Here is an 18,801-nt window from a genome sequence, read left to right on the forward strand (position 1 = left end):
ATTGTAGGACCTGCAGGGAGACTATATTTGTCAGGAGATAAATTTTGGAAATTTTATAGTCAAAGGCTAATGGGTACTTGGCATATCTAAAGCAAAAAATAAAATCCATTTTGTAAAAAAAAGAAAATCTAATGACAAAAATAATAGGCACAATTTACTGTATAATATGTGATTAAAACATATTTTCTTTACTTCTCAAAAGAATCCTACAAAATAGGTATTATTATTTCCACTAGACGAATGGGGAGACTGAGGCTTAGAAGATCTAAGTAACTCACGCAAGGGTGCATAATATTAAATGGCAGAGACTTATTTCGTACGAAGGTCTTTCTGGCTTCAAAGTTCATGGTTTCCTCGCCACATCACGCGTGTTAAAGAATATGGAATGAACATCATTTCTCCCTTTGCATCTCACTCAGACACTGGAAAAATCACTTCAGAAAATTCGAGCATGCTGTTTATATTTCTCTAACAGGTGGTTTATAAATTAAAAAAAAAAATTTCCTTTTCCGATGGTGTAAATGAAAAAATTATGTGAAAAATTATTAACAGATTGGAAGGGGAGAGGCCAACTTCTTTCAAGTGAATATGGGGCTTGATGAGAAGTTCTGAAAGTTGTTTTGGAAACCAGATTGCTGGCAACGTAACAGAACATGAAAACTCACAGCGGCAACTCACTTTCATACCATAGTCCACACTCCGGGAAGCACAGGGAGTGGCAGGAAGATGACCAGAGCCCTTCTTTCGGCAGGCCTGGACTGATACATGCATTTCCTACAGAACTTTGAAAGGCAGGAGACGTGAGGTGTGGCAGAGGAGCAAATACAATCTTTACAGAGGCGAACACCTCTTGGAATAAAAAGTTTATATCTCCTCCAGCCAAGCAAGGAAGGAAGTTTCCAATCACAGCGTTCACTAAACCTGATCCAAGCCATTTTGTGTCTGGCAGGAACACCCAGCCATAAGGAAAAAGTCTACTCTCTTCCCCAGGTCAGTCCTCTCCTCCATGCTGAGGCTACGCAGATGGAACTTTAACGCTGTTGTTTTCTTTCAACAAACATTATCCTCCTCCTCCAAACAGAGCAGTGAGCAAAGGCCTAGATCAAATCGATTACTGGAAAATTAGAATTAAGAGGTTAAAAAAAGAGTGTGTGTGTGTGTGTGTGTGTGTGTGTGTGTGTGTGTGTGTGTGTGCAGGCCAGAAGAACTAAGATGAAGATATGACATTATATCTTGTTTATCAAACCATCTTCCCGGGGGAAAAAAAAATGAGTGCAGTGTTGAAGAAGGCATCCTTCCTTTATGCTGGAGCTGCCTGGTCTCTGGCTAGCAGCCTGGTCCAAATGATCTGTTGAAAGGAGAGCTCTTACTCTCCTTGGGAAGAAGATGGCAATGATTTTCCTCTGGCATTATGGAAGACTGGAGCTTTATAAAAGCCTGTACAATATTCTACTGCCTTATTTGCAGCTTAAGAGAACTTCAGTTATTTCTGGGTAAGGATGACCTGAAACTTGACAACTCATTAACCAGAACTACTGGTTGATTCTCAACCTATTAACCTGAAATATACACCCATCGGACCCCTGACTTGGCCCTATCGAAACTGATGTCTCACTTGTAAACCTTCCTAGATATCAGAAATGGCCTCTCATTTCTCAAGGGAAAATCTCATTTCCTGTTGGAGTGTGATGGCTAAAGGAGTTCAGAAAAATATTTTAAAGACTGGAAGGAAGGCAAAAAGGATCTTCTCTCTTTGAAACAGACAATGGCCACTGTCTCATCAAATTTGAATAAGAACACAGAAGAACTTAGATTTAAGCTCATTAACATAATTTCATTTACATAATAATCATTTTCTTCTAAATGACCTAAATTTTGATGTCTTCACCTCCTCAGCACCTATCAGAATTACTTGGAGGGCTTACTGAAACACACACTGCTGGACCTAGACCCCAGAGTTTCTCATTCAGCAGGTTTGGGGAGTGGCTGAGAATTTAATTTCTAACAAGTTCACAGGTGATGCTAATGCTGTTGGTCTGAGACCACATTTTGAGAACTGTGTAGACCACATTGACCACCTGAACTGAATCATGTAAAAGTGATATATTTATTCAAAGGAACAGAAAGCTAGAAAGATCATCACTACCACGATAAGTGAAAAAAAATAAATAAATAAAGCCAAATTCAAAAAGCTGCATACTTACTGAACGATGTCCTGCAAATAACATTCTGGCAAAGGCAAAACTATGGGCACCTAAAAGGAATTAAGGGATTCTGGGAGTGAGCAAAGGGTTTGACTTTGAAAGAGAAAGATAACGGGAGAGTTTTGGGGGTGATGAAAGTACAGTATTTTATACTTCGATCGTGGTAGTGGTTATATGACTACATGTATTTGTCAAAACTGGCAGAAATGTACACTAAAACTGGTTATTTTTACTGTATTAAATATATCTTAATTTAAAAAAAAAGTGTGTGGAGGGGAGTAGATAGGGAGGACCTACTACATCTTAAGCTCTGAGTCAAGAGCTACTAAAGATACAAAGAACCACCCTGAGAACAGTGTAGAATGAACATCTGCCTGAAACATTTAAGTAGCCTACAACTAAGAACCTAAGTGAGCAGGAGACTGTAAACTGGGGTTCAGAGACAGCTGGGGCATCTGGTACAAACCTGGTCGCCAACGCTGTCTGGCTCTACCCTGAACCTGATGGCCTTTCATTCTCCCTCTCATGCCCTCACCACACTAACCAGGTCACTCTCCCGACTGCCCCTTACAGAAGTCACGTTTAATCCTCCCTCCAAGCTTCTAATGACATCTGTCCTCCTTCCTAGGACACAGTTCTTTCCCCCTCTCCTAATCTGGCTCATTCCCATTCTTCGATGTCTAAGTCTTCGATGAAAGCTTCACCAGAGCAGTCCACAGGGGCCTCCACCTCTTTGAATGACCATAGTACTTGGAGTCTTTACTATTTAATTTGATATACATTCATTAAACATTTAATATACACTTTGAGTACTCGATGTGGTTTTCGTATTATTTCCCCATCTACACTGCTAGTTACTTTAGAAAAAGCGGCCCTTAAGATTTTTGTATTCTTGCCCCCAACCTCACCCCTAACATTCCCACTGATTAGTTCTAACCATAATTAATTGAATGAAATACTGAAGTATCAACAATAGCAGGTAAGAGAAGCGATGCCTTTATCTACTTATAGCTAAAATATCTTTGTGAACTTTTTCCTCACGTACAAGGTGATGAAAATGTCTTTACACAAAATAAAACTCATCCCCGGTTCTAAACAATTTAACAATCTCTAATGACCCACAACAGTGCAGTAAGAACATGCATTTCTTGACGTGTAACTGTTTCCATGTATTAGAGTCCTTTCATGAGAGCACATTGAAATGAGGTTTGGATGGAAATAAGAGTTTGATTATTTTTTATTCTTATTCTTTTTAACAATAATCAAACAAATCCTATACATTTCTTTTTTCTTCTAGAAGTCTTTCGCCAAGGAACTTGAGTTAATATGCACCCTCTATGGCAGTTTTCTATTTCCATGCATGCTTATGTTTGAATTAGATAGGCCAATTTAATTAGTCCTTTAATCCCACAGAACAGCAATGCAAGAAGAGCATTATGCTGAGTTATTGCCATCATATTCAGTCTCATGTTATACTTCATTATGTGTACTTTGGTTATTTTACAGTAAAGTATAAATGGAAAATACAATACTAATAAGGAATTATATGATTTCAAAGAAATTATTTTTTTCTTCAGAAATTTTCTAACTGGTATTAAACTCTTTTAATTATGTTGAAGTTTTAATGGAAACCATGAGTCCTCACTTGGTTTAGATATACAGACTCCCTCGAATATTCCCATGGAGATGTGTGAGAATGGGTTTGAGACCTATGTCCTTCCCTGCTCAGAATCATTGGGGCTTCAGTGTGGGAGGGGAGAATTGAAAAGGCTTGGAAAGTTGAAGAGATCACTATCCAAACTGATAATTTTTGTCAAAGCTCAGTCCTTTCCAGTTATAGCTTAAAGTACGAGTTTAAGTATTATCCCCAGGTAGACAAAAGAGACAGGCAAAAGCCACTATACTATTGAGTATAAAAGAGACAAAAGAGACAGGCAAAAGCCACTATACTATTGAGTATAAAACAAAACCATCAGCTTAGCCTGTATCACAATCTCCTGCAGTTTCCTTAAAGCACAGGTTGCTGAGTTTCTATGCGGTAGGCTTAGGGTTGGGCCTGAAATCTGCATTTCTAACAAACTCCCAGGTGATGGCGATGTTGATGCGGCTGGGCCAACAGCTGAGTAAATTTTAAGCATCACTTACTGCCCTAGACTATGTCATCCTCTGGAACATCAGAATCATCTACTGAGAGACAGGAAAGAGTGCAAGAAAAAAAAGAGCAACAAAGACTTCATTTATCATTTGGCACTCTAAACTGCCCCTCCAACAAGGCAGCCACAAGGGGCCCCAGAGAGGGTGACTCCTGACGCATTTCTATAAACTGTCTCCAGGGGCCCAGGGAGTTTGCAGCCCTCACACCCATGAATCTCTGAAACAAGCTTCTACGACTATTGGGTCATCAGGAGGAGCATCTCCTGAAAGAAGGTAACTAAGACTAGAAGGTCAGCAATCAAGGGGACGGAGAGCGAATGGCGGTGTGAAGGACATGCAGGTACAAAAGGGAGAACAGCACCACTTAACAGAATGGTGCAATTCCACGTCCACACCGGAGCACCTGCTGTGCTGAGAACTGAGCCCAGCTCTGCGAGGGCCTGAAGGAGGCACTGTCAAGACAGCACATTACCCCCAGGTGAGGGGGCTGAACGCTGGACACCCAACCCTCCCCTCAGCAGCTCAGTTCTCAGGTGGTCACTTGGAGTTTTCACCATCTGGGAAACTGAGAAGCCCTCACTTATGGTTACTTTCTATGTTCTCCTAGTGAGAAATCTTGAGCCTCTCTCTCTATAGCACAAGAGGAGCTTTGAAAGAGTCTTTGGCTCCACCTCCAAAGATTCCCATTTAAATGGTCAAGGAATAGCCCTCCAAGAGGATTTTTAACCAAGTGTCAGAAGTGAGAACCACTGGTGAACCAGATCTGGGCTTCTTGGCCCAAAAGAAGTCTATGTTCTTACTCTCCCCATCGTTCATCAGGTGATGAGGGCATTTTCACAGCCAGGCGGTTTGTTTTACTCCAAAAACCAAGAGAGCTATAGAAAATGGCATTTAACTATGTCTCTTGTTTTTCTTATTAGGGAAAGTCATTAGATAAAATCACAGAAGAGGGGTGGTGCCGCTTCTTTGCTTTAGGTAAATCCATTCACCGCCCCCTAAAAACTTGACCGTCTCTGTGCTTCGCCCACATAAGCTGGTCAGCAGGTATACAAAAATTAGAATGCATTATACTAGCTCTCAATTAGACTCTCCTGGAGAGTACTGAAATACGCCAGTGCCCAGGCCACCCCGGACAACTGGATTGCAGCCTCCGGGAGTGGGGCCCAGGCAGTGGTATTTCTTTAAAGCTCACCAGGGGATAATAATGTGCAGCCAGGATTGAGAAGCACTGATGGAAAGAGTGGGTGGTGGTGCAATTAAAAATCAGGAGAGGCAAGGATGGACAACAGTATTGATGGAGCCAGTGGCATCTGACTCAGCAGCGACATTAAATAAGTGTTTGGGTTCAGAGTTTTTTGGGGCATGATTCAGAAATAGGTATTCCAGAGGAGGTATTCCAATGGAGGAAGGGAAGAAAAAGGAAAGGGAGTTGGTGTTCAAGGAAAGGAGAGAAAGATGATGTTCTATCCTAATTGAAAAGCATATGAAAAGCACCCTTGACTGGGAGCCTGGTACTGGAAGATAAGGTCTTGGTTTTGACACTAACCAGATATGTGGCCCCTGGGTAGGTCATGTCTCTTGCCTTGGTCTCAGCTTCCCCAAGACGAAATTACATGGGTGGCTGTATGTTTTCAAGTCACTTCTGATTCTGAGACTTTCCAGGGGTGTTCCATCAAAATCACTGGGGTGTTGTGGGCATTTGCCTGGATCTCGTGACAACGGGGGAGAAGATGGGGCTTCAGAGCTGAGCATCATCTGGGTAATTTAATACAAATGCTAAGGACTGAGAATTGATTGAGGGTAATTTTGGAGCTATCAATTATTTGAGAATTTCATTATCTCAAATACCACTCGGTAATGTCAAAAATGGCAGCTGGCTTGATCTTCCTGTCCACAAAATTAGTTTTTGGGGTGAACCCAGCCTACCATATAAAACAAATTCTCATACTGCATAGCTTTATTTGGCTACTGGTGTGTGTGTGTGTGTGTGTGTGTGTGTGTGTTTTGTTAGTTTATAAGATCCTTAATAGCAGGAACTGGTTGTCCCAAATAGAACCTTGGTGTTATGTGGCATAGCTTAAACAAAGCACTTTCAATGTTCTTTTTCTAAAAAAGTTGTTCTTAGAAAGCTGCATGTCAATGAAATTGCTATCAATCAAACCTAATTTTAAGTATACATTAAGTGCTGTCTAAGGGAGCCATGTGGTGAGTGCTTTTGAAGAGTGGCTAAGTTTTTTGGAAATGCTAATAATTACACCTTAATTCAACTGTTTGGTAAATCTAAATTTTAACATAGCAATTTCAATGTAAAATAGAGGTTATTTTATATTCTCTTAATTTGAACCCTTAATGAGGGGTTCAGGGACATATTATAATAAATTCTGTAGTTTGTGTTCCTTTAGAATACTTTCAGCAAAAGGAGGGTGTTTTATTGGTTTAAACTTTAATAAACTTCTTACATATACAGAACAGAATAGCAATGTCTTGTGTGGTACTTACAAGGCCTGGCAGACACATGGTGTGATGAATAAGCATAACTATCATGAGTTGGGGGCCTAGGTTTTCCCGCTCACCACCACCTAGTTGTGTGCTCTTGGCTGAGTCCCTTTCCTTTTCTGGGCTTCAGTTTGTTCATCTGTGTGATGAAGATACTGGACTAGGTGATTTATAAAGTCCTTTCAGCTCTGGCACTCAAGGATCTTAGGGTTCTTTGGAGAGTCTGAATCTCTGGGGTTGTCAAATTTTACACTCCTAAAACCACCCTATTAGTGCTTTAATCCATCTTGGCACAAGTTCGGAGGATGAGGTATGAGAGAACCAAGCTCACTGTATGTGATTGTGTAGGCTGTGCACTGAACAGAATCACTCAGCCTTTGCTGCCAGCACAGGGCTGCATTAGCTCCCTTGGGGCCCCCATTGTGTTAGGTGCTGCATGGTCTAGCCTGGCCCTGGTGATGGCAGGACCTTCAAACCTAAGGGCAGCAAAGCACAAATCTTGTGGTTAACAACAAAGTGTGGTCCCATGACAAGAGGGCTCCTCGCTGGGCCCAGAGAACGTTTAGCTCAGGTATAGAGATAATGTACACATAAATATAATGTAGTTTCAGTGAGAAGGTCAGGATTAGAGGGGAATTAGAGAAGCCCAAAGATTTACAAGGTAGAGGAACATATCTAAGGAGATGACTGTGACTGGAAACATTGCTTATTGAACAGTCCATATGAAGCTGTTTCTCAGAGCAGTGGTCCCCAACCTTTTTTGGTACCAGGGACTGGTGCTCCTATGAGAATCTAAGGCCTGATGATCTGAGGTGGAGCTGAGGTGGTGATGCTAGTGCCGGGGCGCGGCTGCAAATACAGGTGAAGCTTCCCTTGCTGACTTGCTGCTCACCTCCCACTTAACAGGCCATGGACTGGTACCAGCCCGCCTAGAGCCCTGGGTTAAAGTTGGGTCAATCAATGGTTCTGACATGCTGCTTATTAGGGTCACCTAGAAACCTGGTGCAACCACAGACTCCTGAGCAATTCCCCAGTCTCATCAGGTGAGGCTTGAAAATCTGTAATTTCAGTTGGCTCCCCAGGAAATCTGGTGCAGCCAGCACAGCACTGGACGGCATTAGTGTTTGAAGAACTCTGGTTTAGAGCGATCGCCCAGGCCTTGGGTAAGGTTTAAGGCTATGTAAAGAATTGGAATACAACTCACAATCATGACCAGTGATAGACTACACCAGGGGAAGTACAAGGACACTGTTCGGGGCTGTCATGGTGGTCAAGTAAATACCGTCCCAGGCAGAAAATCTGGGGCCACCCGGTGGGCAAAGATAGGTCAAAGAAATGAACCTGGTAGTTTGAAGGTATTTAATTAGGGGAAGCCAAGTTCTCAGAGGTACTCAAGGAACACCAATCCTCCCACTTGTCCTCCAGCTGCTGGCCCTCATCTCTGAACACTTCTCACTTTGAGCCAATAGGCGTGTGACCACACTGACCTGCATCCCACCCCCGGGTACCTATCTCTCTCTGCCTTGAATGTGCTCGCAATAATCTTTTCTTTTCTTTTCTTTTTTTTTTGTATTTGCTATTATTTTTATTGTTAATGATAATAAATTGGACCAAAACCCTCCTGCCAGGTACACAGAAGAAAGTTGAGGCTGAGATTCCACTTTTTGGTCTAAATCTCTCCTGCTGTCTCTCAGAGAACACTGTCGAATAGGTAGGCTGGTCTGGGCTACAGGGAAGTGCTATTTATGAAAAAAAGAGAAAGCACAGAAGAATGAGACAGGCAGGGTCAGGAGACCTGGATTCTGGTCCCAGGTCTGACTAACTCACTGCCGGTGTGGGGCAGTCCCCTGCCTTCTTTGAATCGAGGGACCTCCCTGGAAATGAGGGGAGTGGCCCGGATGACTCCGGAGCCCTGTACCCTAAGATGCACTGGCATTCAGAGGATGGCATATGTTCAGTCTCCTCCGCCGAGGGTGTGTTGTAGGTCTAAAAGTATGCAGGGCGCTGCCCATCATCACGTGTCCTGTAATCACAGGTTATCCAGTCATCTCCGCTCCCTTCTTCTAGCTGTAAGTTCCAGGAATCATTTTTACTCCATTACTTATTAGAGACTTGGCCTGTGGCATCAACAAAACAAGCATCTGGTTGTCTTTGGGGAAACTGGGGCAGAGTCAGGAATAAACCTAGTGATGACCTCGAAAGCTATTTTCTCCTTACCCAGAATTCCCTATACAAATATGCTGTGACACCTTGATCAGCTACCCTCAAAATTAGAAAGGGAGAAATAGAAAAAAATTAACTCTCAGTAAGTGTAACTGTAATTCTGTAATTTTTAAGATTAAAAAAAGGTGAAAATCAAAAGCAGTCATCTAAAGATCAGAGATTAGCTGATATCCATTACATGGTAATATATTACATGATCTATAAAGCAGTGATCTATTTTTATACCTACTATTAAAACTAAGCATTAATTTTTGGGAAGTATGTTGATTTTACTAAAGGTATACATGCCAAAAACAAAACAACAACAACAAAAAACCTAAGCTGAAGATAGCTTCAGCATTTGGTTAAAAATTCATTTTGCCTAAAACCATCTTTGTTATGTTCCCCAGGATACTAATTAGGAAAATTTTTTCTAAGGATTTATTTTAGGCAAGTTCAAAGAAAATTTAACTCAGGAAGAAATTAAAAACCTGAATAGATCTATAATCATTTTTAAAAACTCAATTAACTCAAAAATCAATGAATTTCTAATTTAAACCTCAATAGGTTTTTCACAGAATTTGAGAAGTTGATTCTAAAATTCAGAGAAGACAAAGGGCCAAAAATAGCTCCTTCCCCTGCCCCCCAAATTAACAAATAAGAATAAAGAATGGGAGCATGCTCTGTCAGACATCAAGATTTGTTTCACGGCCAAAGCTACTAAGACAATGTGTACAGGCTTAGGGATGGATAGATTCAAAGAACAGAATAGAGATCTGAAAAAAGAAAGTCAGTGGAGAAAACATGAACTGATCTCAGCATGATCTTAGGTACACAGGTTGACAAAAGGGGAGGAAAAAAGAATTAGACTCAAGTGTAAAAATTAAAAAAAACATTAAAACTTTTACTTAAAAAATAAATAGAAAAAATATCTCTGTCATTTAGAGAGGGAAAGATTAAACAATGCAAAAAGCGCAAGCCAAATATGTGTGAAACTGCACAGAAGACGCCATAAAGTACAATGACAAGCCACAGACACCGTGAGAAGATATTTGCAACACATAATAGATTCCGATTTAGTTGTTCAGTATACTATATCGAAAACTCCTACTATCAATAAGAAACCAATGATCTAAAAAAAAAAAATAACCAAAAGATATGAATAGTTTCTTCTCAGAAGACATACAGTTGGCCAATAATCCTAACAGGATCCTCAACCTTACAGGTAATTGGGGAAATGCAGATTAAAACAATTATAAGATGCCACATTATACTTATCCACTGGCAAAAATTAAAATCTGACATTACTAAGTGTTGATGAAAATGTAAAGAAACAGATTCTTACACAGTGCCAGTGGGGATGTGAACTAATATAACCATGCTGAAGAACAATATGGCAATAATGAACTACGCTGATGACGTGTATATCCTATAACCCAGTTGCTTCCTACGTAAACTCTAGAGAAATTAGCACACATATATCCAACACACACACACACAAAGATGTTTACTGGAACACTGTGGTAGTAAAACACTGAAAACAACTTAAATGTCCACCACTGAGTGAATGGATAAAAAGTATGATTTTGTCATACAAACAATATCATCTAGTAGTTAAAATGAATGAACCAGATCTACTATAACACAGACTAATCTTTAAAACATAATGTTCCCTTTAAAAAATTATAAAAGAATATGTACAATATGATACCATTCATATAAAATCAAATTCACAAAACGTTTATAAACACACATATTGCAAAACAAAAAACAAATATATAAATGGACTAAATATCAGCCCAGTGGTTGGTTACCTCTGGGGAGAGAGGGAGAGCAGGGTCCCTCCACAAGGGGACGTCAACTGTATCTGACGGTTTCTTTAACAAAAGCCAATGAAAAAGATCCAAAGCAAATATTAAATTTTTATATTTGCTAACTAAGGGTAATTATTCTTGTTTTTTCATCTATTTTTGAAATATCTCCAATATTTTAAAAGTTTCTGTGTGTCCATGTACCAATGAGCGTTTGTTTGAACATGCCACATTAGTGTATAGCAAAGACTTAACCTCGGTCCACTGAATTTGGACATGTGACACGTGAACACTCACAAGTGATTGTCTTGCACAGTACAACTTTAAAACAGATACGATTTATAGATGAACTGTTCCCTACAGCTGTAGTTATTAGCCGGTGTTTAACATGTCGACAATAGACATTTATGTGAGAGGGAGTTTTATCACTGTGCAAAGAGGACACTGCTTGTTCTCTCATTTCTTCCTCCTTCTAAGCTGCGTTCACATCTCAAACTTTATTGGGTAAAATAGGCTAGAAAATAGGCTATAAACATCATTGAAAGAAATTTTGACAGGTTAGTCCCACTCCAAAGAAATAATCCTAAAGACAATTTTTAGTTCTGTAGAAATGCTGTCGATAGTCACGGCAACAATCTGGAAAACAGAATGTCTACCAATTGGAAAATTAAGCAAAATATCAAACTGAGAGACTATAAATAGTTATAAAGACTATGTAACAAAATGGACAAGTATTTGTTAAAAAGTATGGTGATATGACTACTCTAAAATCACATAAAACTATTATCTTCCAGTAGTTGAAGATCAAATGATATGTAACAAATAAAATAGCTATATTTACATTGTATTACTAAAAAGATTATTTTAAATTTTTAACATTTTCTTTTTTTGGTAACAGCTTTTGAGATATAATTCACGTACCATAGAACTGACATATTTAAAGTGTACCTTCAATGGTTTTTAGTATGTTCAGCTGTGCAATCATCTCCACAGTCAATTGTAGAACATTTTCATCACCTCAAAAAGAAAACCTTTAGCAGGCATCCCCCACTTCCCCCTCTCCAGGCTACTGGCAATCACTAATTTACTTTCTATTTCTACAGGTTTCCCTATTCTAGACACGTTACATAAATGGAATTATCCAGTATGTGGTCTTTTGTTCTGGCTTCTTATACGTAGCATAACATTTTCAAGGTTCATCCATATTGTAGCATGTATCAGTACTTCGTTTCTCTGTATTGGTAAAAAATATTCCATTGAATGGATGTACCAAATTTTATTTATGTGGTACTATTTTTACAATAACAATATACTATGTGATAGAAAGAGGCTCAGAAAGTATTCTGTCTATCCTATACTGATGTGAATTACTTTTGGTGGCTGATAGGGTATCTTAGGGGAGCTAATCATCTCATAGAGTCTAGGTCTGCTGGGTCATAATTGGGACTTAGCTGGTAGGTAGGGCATGCCAGATGGGAGGGCCTGGGATCCAGGGACCAAAAGTCTCGAGGGGGCAGAGCTGACAACTGGTACAGTCTGGTAGAGAGAAAGGGAAGCAAAGAAGAGTTTCTAGCACAAGCAGGAGGCAGCTGGACAGGCAAGAGTTAGGAAGGAGAGTGAAGGGCAGAAAAGAGGCAGAGGTGCCTACAGGTGACCAGCTGCCCAAGGAGGTCCAGGCACAGGAGCGGGGTCCCAAGCATGGGACTGGGCCCAAGAACAGGCCCAGGTGTATGGAAAGCCCTGGGACACTGAGCAGGAGACCAGGACGTGAACCTCTCTGCAAGACCAGAGCAGGTCCCAACTAAAGAGAGCTTGGTCAAGGCAGAGCCAGGCTACTCGACCAGGGGTTTGCGGCCAGAGAAAGACCAGGGGTGGGAGGACTGAGAGGATGCTGTCCCCTGGGCCCTGCAGACTGAACCTTAACAGGAGTTAAGGGTTACAGAAACCATGCAACTCAAAGGGCTAGGAAGGAGGAAGCAATTTCATAATCATGGTAACAACAGGCGCTACTGATTATTTGCTGTGCACCAGGCGTGGTGATAGGTGATTTGACACATATTATCTCATTAATCTCCACAAACCACTTACAAGGAAAGTACATTGTTACCCTAATTTTATAGGTGAGAAAATTAAGGCTTAAGGAAGTTAAACAATGATACAATAGAAAGTAACAAAGCAGGCTCTGAACTCAAGTCTGACTCCATAGCCTACGTCTACAATTCTGAGGGTGGCAGTAACATACGGTTTGCTGAATCCACATCAGACAGTTCTTAGAGCTCTTCGCAACTACAGGCCAAAACAAGGCCACTTTACATCACATGGTGTGTAGGAGTTGGGGCCCTCTGGAGGGTGGTTATAGCTAAGGTTTGCACTGGGGTGGCATCCTGAACTGATCGGGAATGTGGTCATACACACCTTTATTTGGACTTATTTTCCACAGAAAGCCTATAGGGCAGGCAGGGGAAGATCAGCCCAGCAAATCATGCTGGTACCTTTGTCACAATCTGGTTCCACTGACCCTAACCCATCTCCTCACACACTTTGACAGGAACTTCTCACAACTGGCTGTTTCCCGGGACAGCAGCGTGGATCTCAAAAGATTAAGGGGTAGTGGGCTGGCAGGGTGACTCCCCCCACCTCTCACCATTATTGACCTTTTTCTTTGAACAAGAAGACTCATGTCTCTGGTATTAGACAGCTCTGTTCTCCAGAATCTTGCCTTCTCTCCCCTTTGGAAAGATGTTTCGGCCGTATACACTTTACCCGCAAATCCCAGGAAAAGCTGAGCCGGCATGTCCCAAGGTTCTGACTTGGGTCATTTATAACCCATTTCATTTCCATAAAATTTAAATGAAAAGTAGATTCAGGTAAAGCAAGCCAGAAAACAAATGGGAAGGCAAATAGGCCAAATGGCCTTCTTATACAGTTAGTCAAAGACTGACTGAGCATGGCTCATGGCCACTGATAATCTTAACAGAGGTTTCAGGGCCTGGAGCCTCATAGTGGCAGGGATTTAAGAAACACGGGGCTCCTCTGGGCTCCTCTGCAGTGTGGTCCTGCAAACTCTGCTCACCTTGCTTGGTATTTAGCCAATATCCCGCACCCTGGAAGCCCTCTGTCCGGTTCATCATAATCAACCCTCACCTTGCAGATGAGGAATTAATGGCAGCGCTACTCATTAATAAACACAAAATAACTTGCACAAACAGACCACTGAGTCCACTCCGTTTTTTTGGCCTATCACCTCTGCCATCCAGTACTGGACTCACACGTGGGCATAAGTGGCCCTTCATGTGGTCTCACTGAAGGAGATGGAGAAGCCCCTCACCAAACACTCTTCCCCAGAAGTGCCTGACAGTCTACCATTAGCAAGTCATTCTTGCCTCTGAAGAGGCTGTACCAAATAGAGACAAAGAGTCTTGGCTTTGGAGCCTGGATTCTAATTCTGGCCCTTACCAGCAGGACACAATTACACAGCCGCTCTTTAAGAGATCTATCTATCAGTATCATAGTAGTAATAATAGTAGCATTTGCCTCATGGAAAGCACTGAGCACAGTGCCTGGCACATAGTATATGCTCAATAAATGACAGCTGTGGCTTTGGTTGTTATGCTGTGTGTCTCTCTTAGGTCCTCCTCTAAGACTGACATCTCCCCGGAACATGTCCTAGTCTTAGTGCATCGGTGTGTCAGTCATTCCCCTGCCTAATCAGAGGAATCCGTAGCAGCTGAAGCCTCAGGGAAGGGCAGCTGGAAGAGGAGCAAGAAATGGAAGAACCGTGACTGGAGAGGAAAAGGGGCAGAATGGCATGGCTGGGAGCATGACGACAAGTGTCTTCACTTGACTGAGGGCCTCGTCGGTATCCATAGCAAAATAGTTTTGGGGGTGGGTAGAACTCACCCACCCAAATCTCTAAGGATTTACAAGTGAGGTCACTTCAATTTTTTAAAAAATTTTTAAATTAAGGACTGATTTACATAAAGTGGAAGGCATAGATCTAAAGTGTACAAGTCAGTGATTTTGACAAATGTATACAGCAGTACAGCCACCACCCTAACCAAGCTGTCTTTTGTGTGCTGGCTCAGGCTTTCACGCAGAGCTTACACATCAGGAACCCCCACTGAGGAAGACACAGACCTTTCCTCATGCCTGAGGCCATCGCAGTGTGTGCAACAAAAGTGGCATCGAGAAGTCGGAATGGAGTCAGTGGAACTAGAGTAGTGAAGCAGAATGGGGAGTAGAACTGAGTCACCGACTAACTGATTCAGTCCTGAAAGGCTGTGGTGTCAATGAATCTGGGCAAGAATCTGCATGGAATGGGCCTGTGGGAGTGTCACAGTGGTCGAGCTCTGGAATTGACTCATGACACCTAGATTCTTTCCACACCTGACGGAGCCGTCAACCCACTATCTGTCTTTGCATAAATCACACCACAGCTCGGTGCCTCATTCTCTAAACCTTGTAAAACAATGAGAGTGGACTGAACGCTTTTCTGTGTCATTCTGGCTCTAGCAATTAAAACAATCCTGTGCTGATGATCTAGACAGGGCAGTTTCACTGCATGATGACTCCAAATTCTCCTTCGTTCACTTAACATAGACACAGTGCCCACTTCCCACCCCGCAACCCCCAGCAGCTGTTTGGTGCATTCTGCAAACTGGGACTCTTGATAAAGAGGACCCAAGAAAGCAGGCGTGGAGACTCAGTTGATGTCAAGATAATGTAACTCAGCTGACACATTTTTATATCCTAGTGTCTGCTGAGAACTTCATACTTCGCTGTCCTCTGAAAAGGCATTTGGGACAGTGGAACTAGAAAACATTTAAGAAAAGAATAAAAGTGATCTGGAAGTAAGAAATTCTCTGTAATCCCAAAGATGTTGGGTCTTTGTAGGAAAACTAGTTCTCATCTTGTCCGTCCAAATTCTAACTGAACTGCAAGGCCCAGTTCAAACGTCACCGTCTCCCGGGAAGCCTCTCCTAAGCCCCTAGCTAGAGAGGCCCATGGTGAATTCCTGTGGCCCTCTGCTTGCACCTTTTTATACGCATGTACCCGGTACTATCGTTACATGCATGCAACTCCTATAGACAGGCTGAGATAACAGGTTATGGTCCTTTCAAATTTTCACAGGCTGGTTAAGTGCTTTGTACATGTTAAGTACAAAATCCTTTTTTAAAATGAAGAAATAAATGTCAGGTTTAGGGTAAACTGAATTATGTCTCTCTCTTTTTTTTAATTATGTCTTTTAACGAAGGAATTTATGTCCTATAATTTTCAAAAGTAGAAAACTACCTGAAATGAGGTCTTAAATCCTCCTGAATCCTCACCGCTGTGTCCTAGCCCACAAGATGCATCATTGTCTTTCGCTAAAATGATTGTCAATTTAGAAAATACTATAAAAGTTGAAAGATTATCTGCACTAGATATTAAAATAATTGTGTACATTTGCACGGCACTTTGAAGCGTGTAAGAAAACTGCAGTGGCAGCTAACTTCTGGGCGTGGGAGTGAGAGCTCAGGAAGGTCTGGCAACTTCTATTTCACTCCTGAAAGCACTCTTCTGTATTGTTAGACGTTTTCCTGTAAGCATATATGGTTGTATTATTTAAACGATGTTTAATGAAAGCTAAAGTTTACAGAGACTTTTGACAGGTATATTCATTTGGTTATATGTATTTAATTACCTGTATAATTAAATACAATACATATGATGCATCATAATGCATTTTATTGTTGAAAAAATGGAATCTCAAGGTTAAATAACTTGCCCAAGAGTTAATTACAGAATCAAAAAACAGTGTGCTTATGTAACAAAAAGTACAGGAGAGGGAAATTTGTATTCCATTCATATTCTGGTCCGTCCTATAAGGACCTTGTCATTAGGCCAACATAATTTATTAAGTGCACACCCTGGGCCAGGACCTGCTGTTCCTGTGCACATCACCAGGGACTGTGCACATCACCATGGCTGCACGTTCCTTCGGACATGACACATACATGAAGTATACAAGAGACTTGCTCATTTATGTCACCTCCTAAATGGATTCTAGGAAGGAAATGTTGCCTGTATTGGTTTTTGTTTTCACCTGTACAATTTGGAAGCCATCAACCAAATGATGTTATCCTGTTCCACGTGTAAATTTTTTCCAGGCATCTCAGGGTACACCCAGATAAGCACTGTCTTTGGAACCTAACTGGCACAATGATTCATTCTGTCAACATTTAACAGGTAGAAATAGAATCAATGTCTTATTGGCTCTGCCTCAGATGAAAATGAGAAGTAAAAAAAAAAATTAGTTTTTAATGTCTGGTTCCTACACATCATGGATCAGTCCAGGGGTGTCATGTCTTAAAAAGTAACTAAGAACAGCGATTAGGTCTGGTGTCCAAAAGTTTGCCCGGATAGTTTTGTTGGAAAGATGGAGCCCACTGAGACAGAACTTTCAGCTAACTGCAGCCTCTTGCTTGGGTCTCCTGTGTTAATCAGTGTAAAAGAGCTAAACTTCCCCCCAAACAAGTGTCTTTTATCCCAGTGAACAACTTCCCCATAATCAGTGGATTTATCACATCCTAGCTAGAGCCAGCCTGGAAAAGCTGTCATGGCTTCATAAAATCCCAGGCTCAAGTGGACCTTGAAGGTTATCTAGGTGAATAACTTTCCATCACGAGAGTCCCTCTCGGCTCCTCCAGTGTATGCTTGAATGGGCTAATTAGCAGGCTGCTACTCGCTTAAGAGTGCGTGACTTTAGCTCGGTGGGTTCTCAGTCCCTCATCAGATGGAACTGTGCTGTCTGAATTTTCCCTCCTCTCTCCCTTTTTATTTCAATTATCCATCCTTTGAGGTCCCCTTGAAGTCCTGCTCCTTCATTCAAGATCTTCCACTGACCTACTCCCTCCTGGCCCTCCTTCCTCTGAGCTGCACAGTCTGGCGGGTTATAAATAACTGTCAGTGCTGAGTCTGACACAGGTCTGCACTATCTCCGAATCCAAATACTAGGTGTCTTAAGGCTAGAGACCATGTCTTTTCCTCTCAGGTCACCTAATCTATAGATGGCCATACCGATGGTGTCCGCCCAAAACTTGTGAAATGCGCAGAAAATGCCCTGGCCACTCCTCTCCAGTGTTCACTTATGGACTGTATGCTGACTTCCTGAGGCCCAGGTCTGATCCCATCCATCAGAATGGGTTAAGGCAGTCAACAAGTAGCCACTAATGCTTCTCCAAGGGACCGACTGTGCTGCTAATTCCCCTTCTGTTTCTGGGAGCGTGTGTCCCTGCGTTGGATTACCACACGAGTCACTTTTTCAGTTGGGAATTAGCGTCTGTTAAGTTTTCAGTCATTGTAGGTTATTAAGCAAAAGGTGCTTAAGAGTGTGTAGTATGTGTGTGTGTATGTGAGTATGAGAGTGGGAGAGTTTGTGTTTGTGAACAAATATAAGTGTGTGTGGAGTGAAGGTGAGTGTGTATGTGTAAAGTGCATGTGGTATGTGGGTGCAGTATTGTGACGTGTGTGTCAGTACAAGCATGAGTGTGTGAGTGTGCAAATGCATGCTGTGTGTATAGTGTATGTGCATACACAAGTGTATGTACATGCCACTGGGCACAAGCCTTTGCTAACGTTCTGATTGAAATGTTGTTTCTTCTATTCCTTGGACCTGCGTGGATCAACTAAGCCAGAGGTCTCCAAACATTTTTGACAGCAAATGCCAGTAAAAATTTTTTGATATAGATTTGCTTATGTTATAAACATATACTAGTGGCCATCCATATATTAAACATTAAAGTGAAATCACTTTCTTGTTTCCTTGGCAAGAAAATAAACACGTATCCCGGTAGCTCATCTTGCCTAGCCTGTGTTGACTGCAAATCCCACAGTCAAGGCCACTCTGCTAACACACAATGGCCCCTACTCTGGGTCCTCACCCTACTTCTAGA

The 18,801-nt window shown here is 41.6% G+C and overlaps 1 protein-coding gene across 2 annotated transcripts in view; it reads right to left on the reverse strand.

Moving 5' to 3' along the window:
• The window catches only part of PRKCE (protein kinase C epsilon), a 451,351-nt gene that overhangs the window by 176,879 nt on the left and 255,671 nt on the right, over positions 1-18,801 (reverse strand). The gene's annotated exons all lie outside the window — the stretch shown is intronic.

Source organism: Pteropus medius, unplaced genomic scaffold, assembly GCF_902729225.1.
Source record: "Pteropus medius unplaced genomic scaffold, Ma_sr-lr_union100, whole genome shotgun sequence".
Taxonomy (NCBI): Eukaryota; Metazoa; Chordata; class Mammalia; order Chiroptera; family Pteropodidae; genus Pteropus; species Pteropus medius.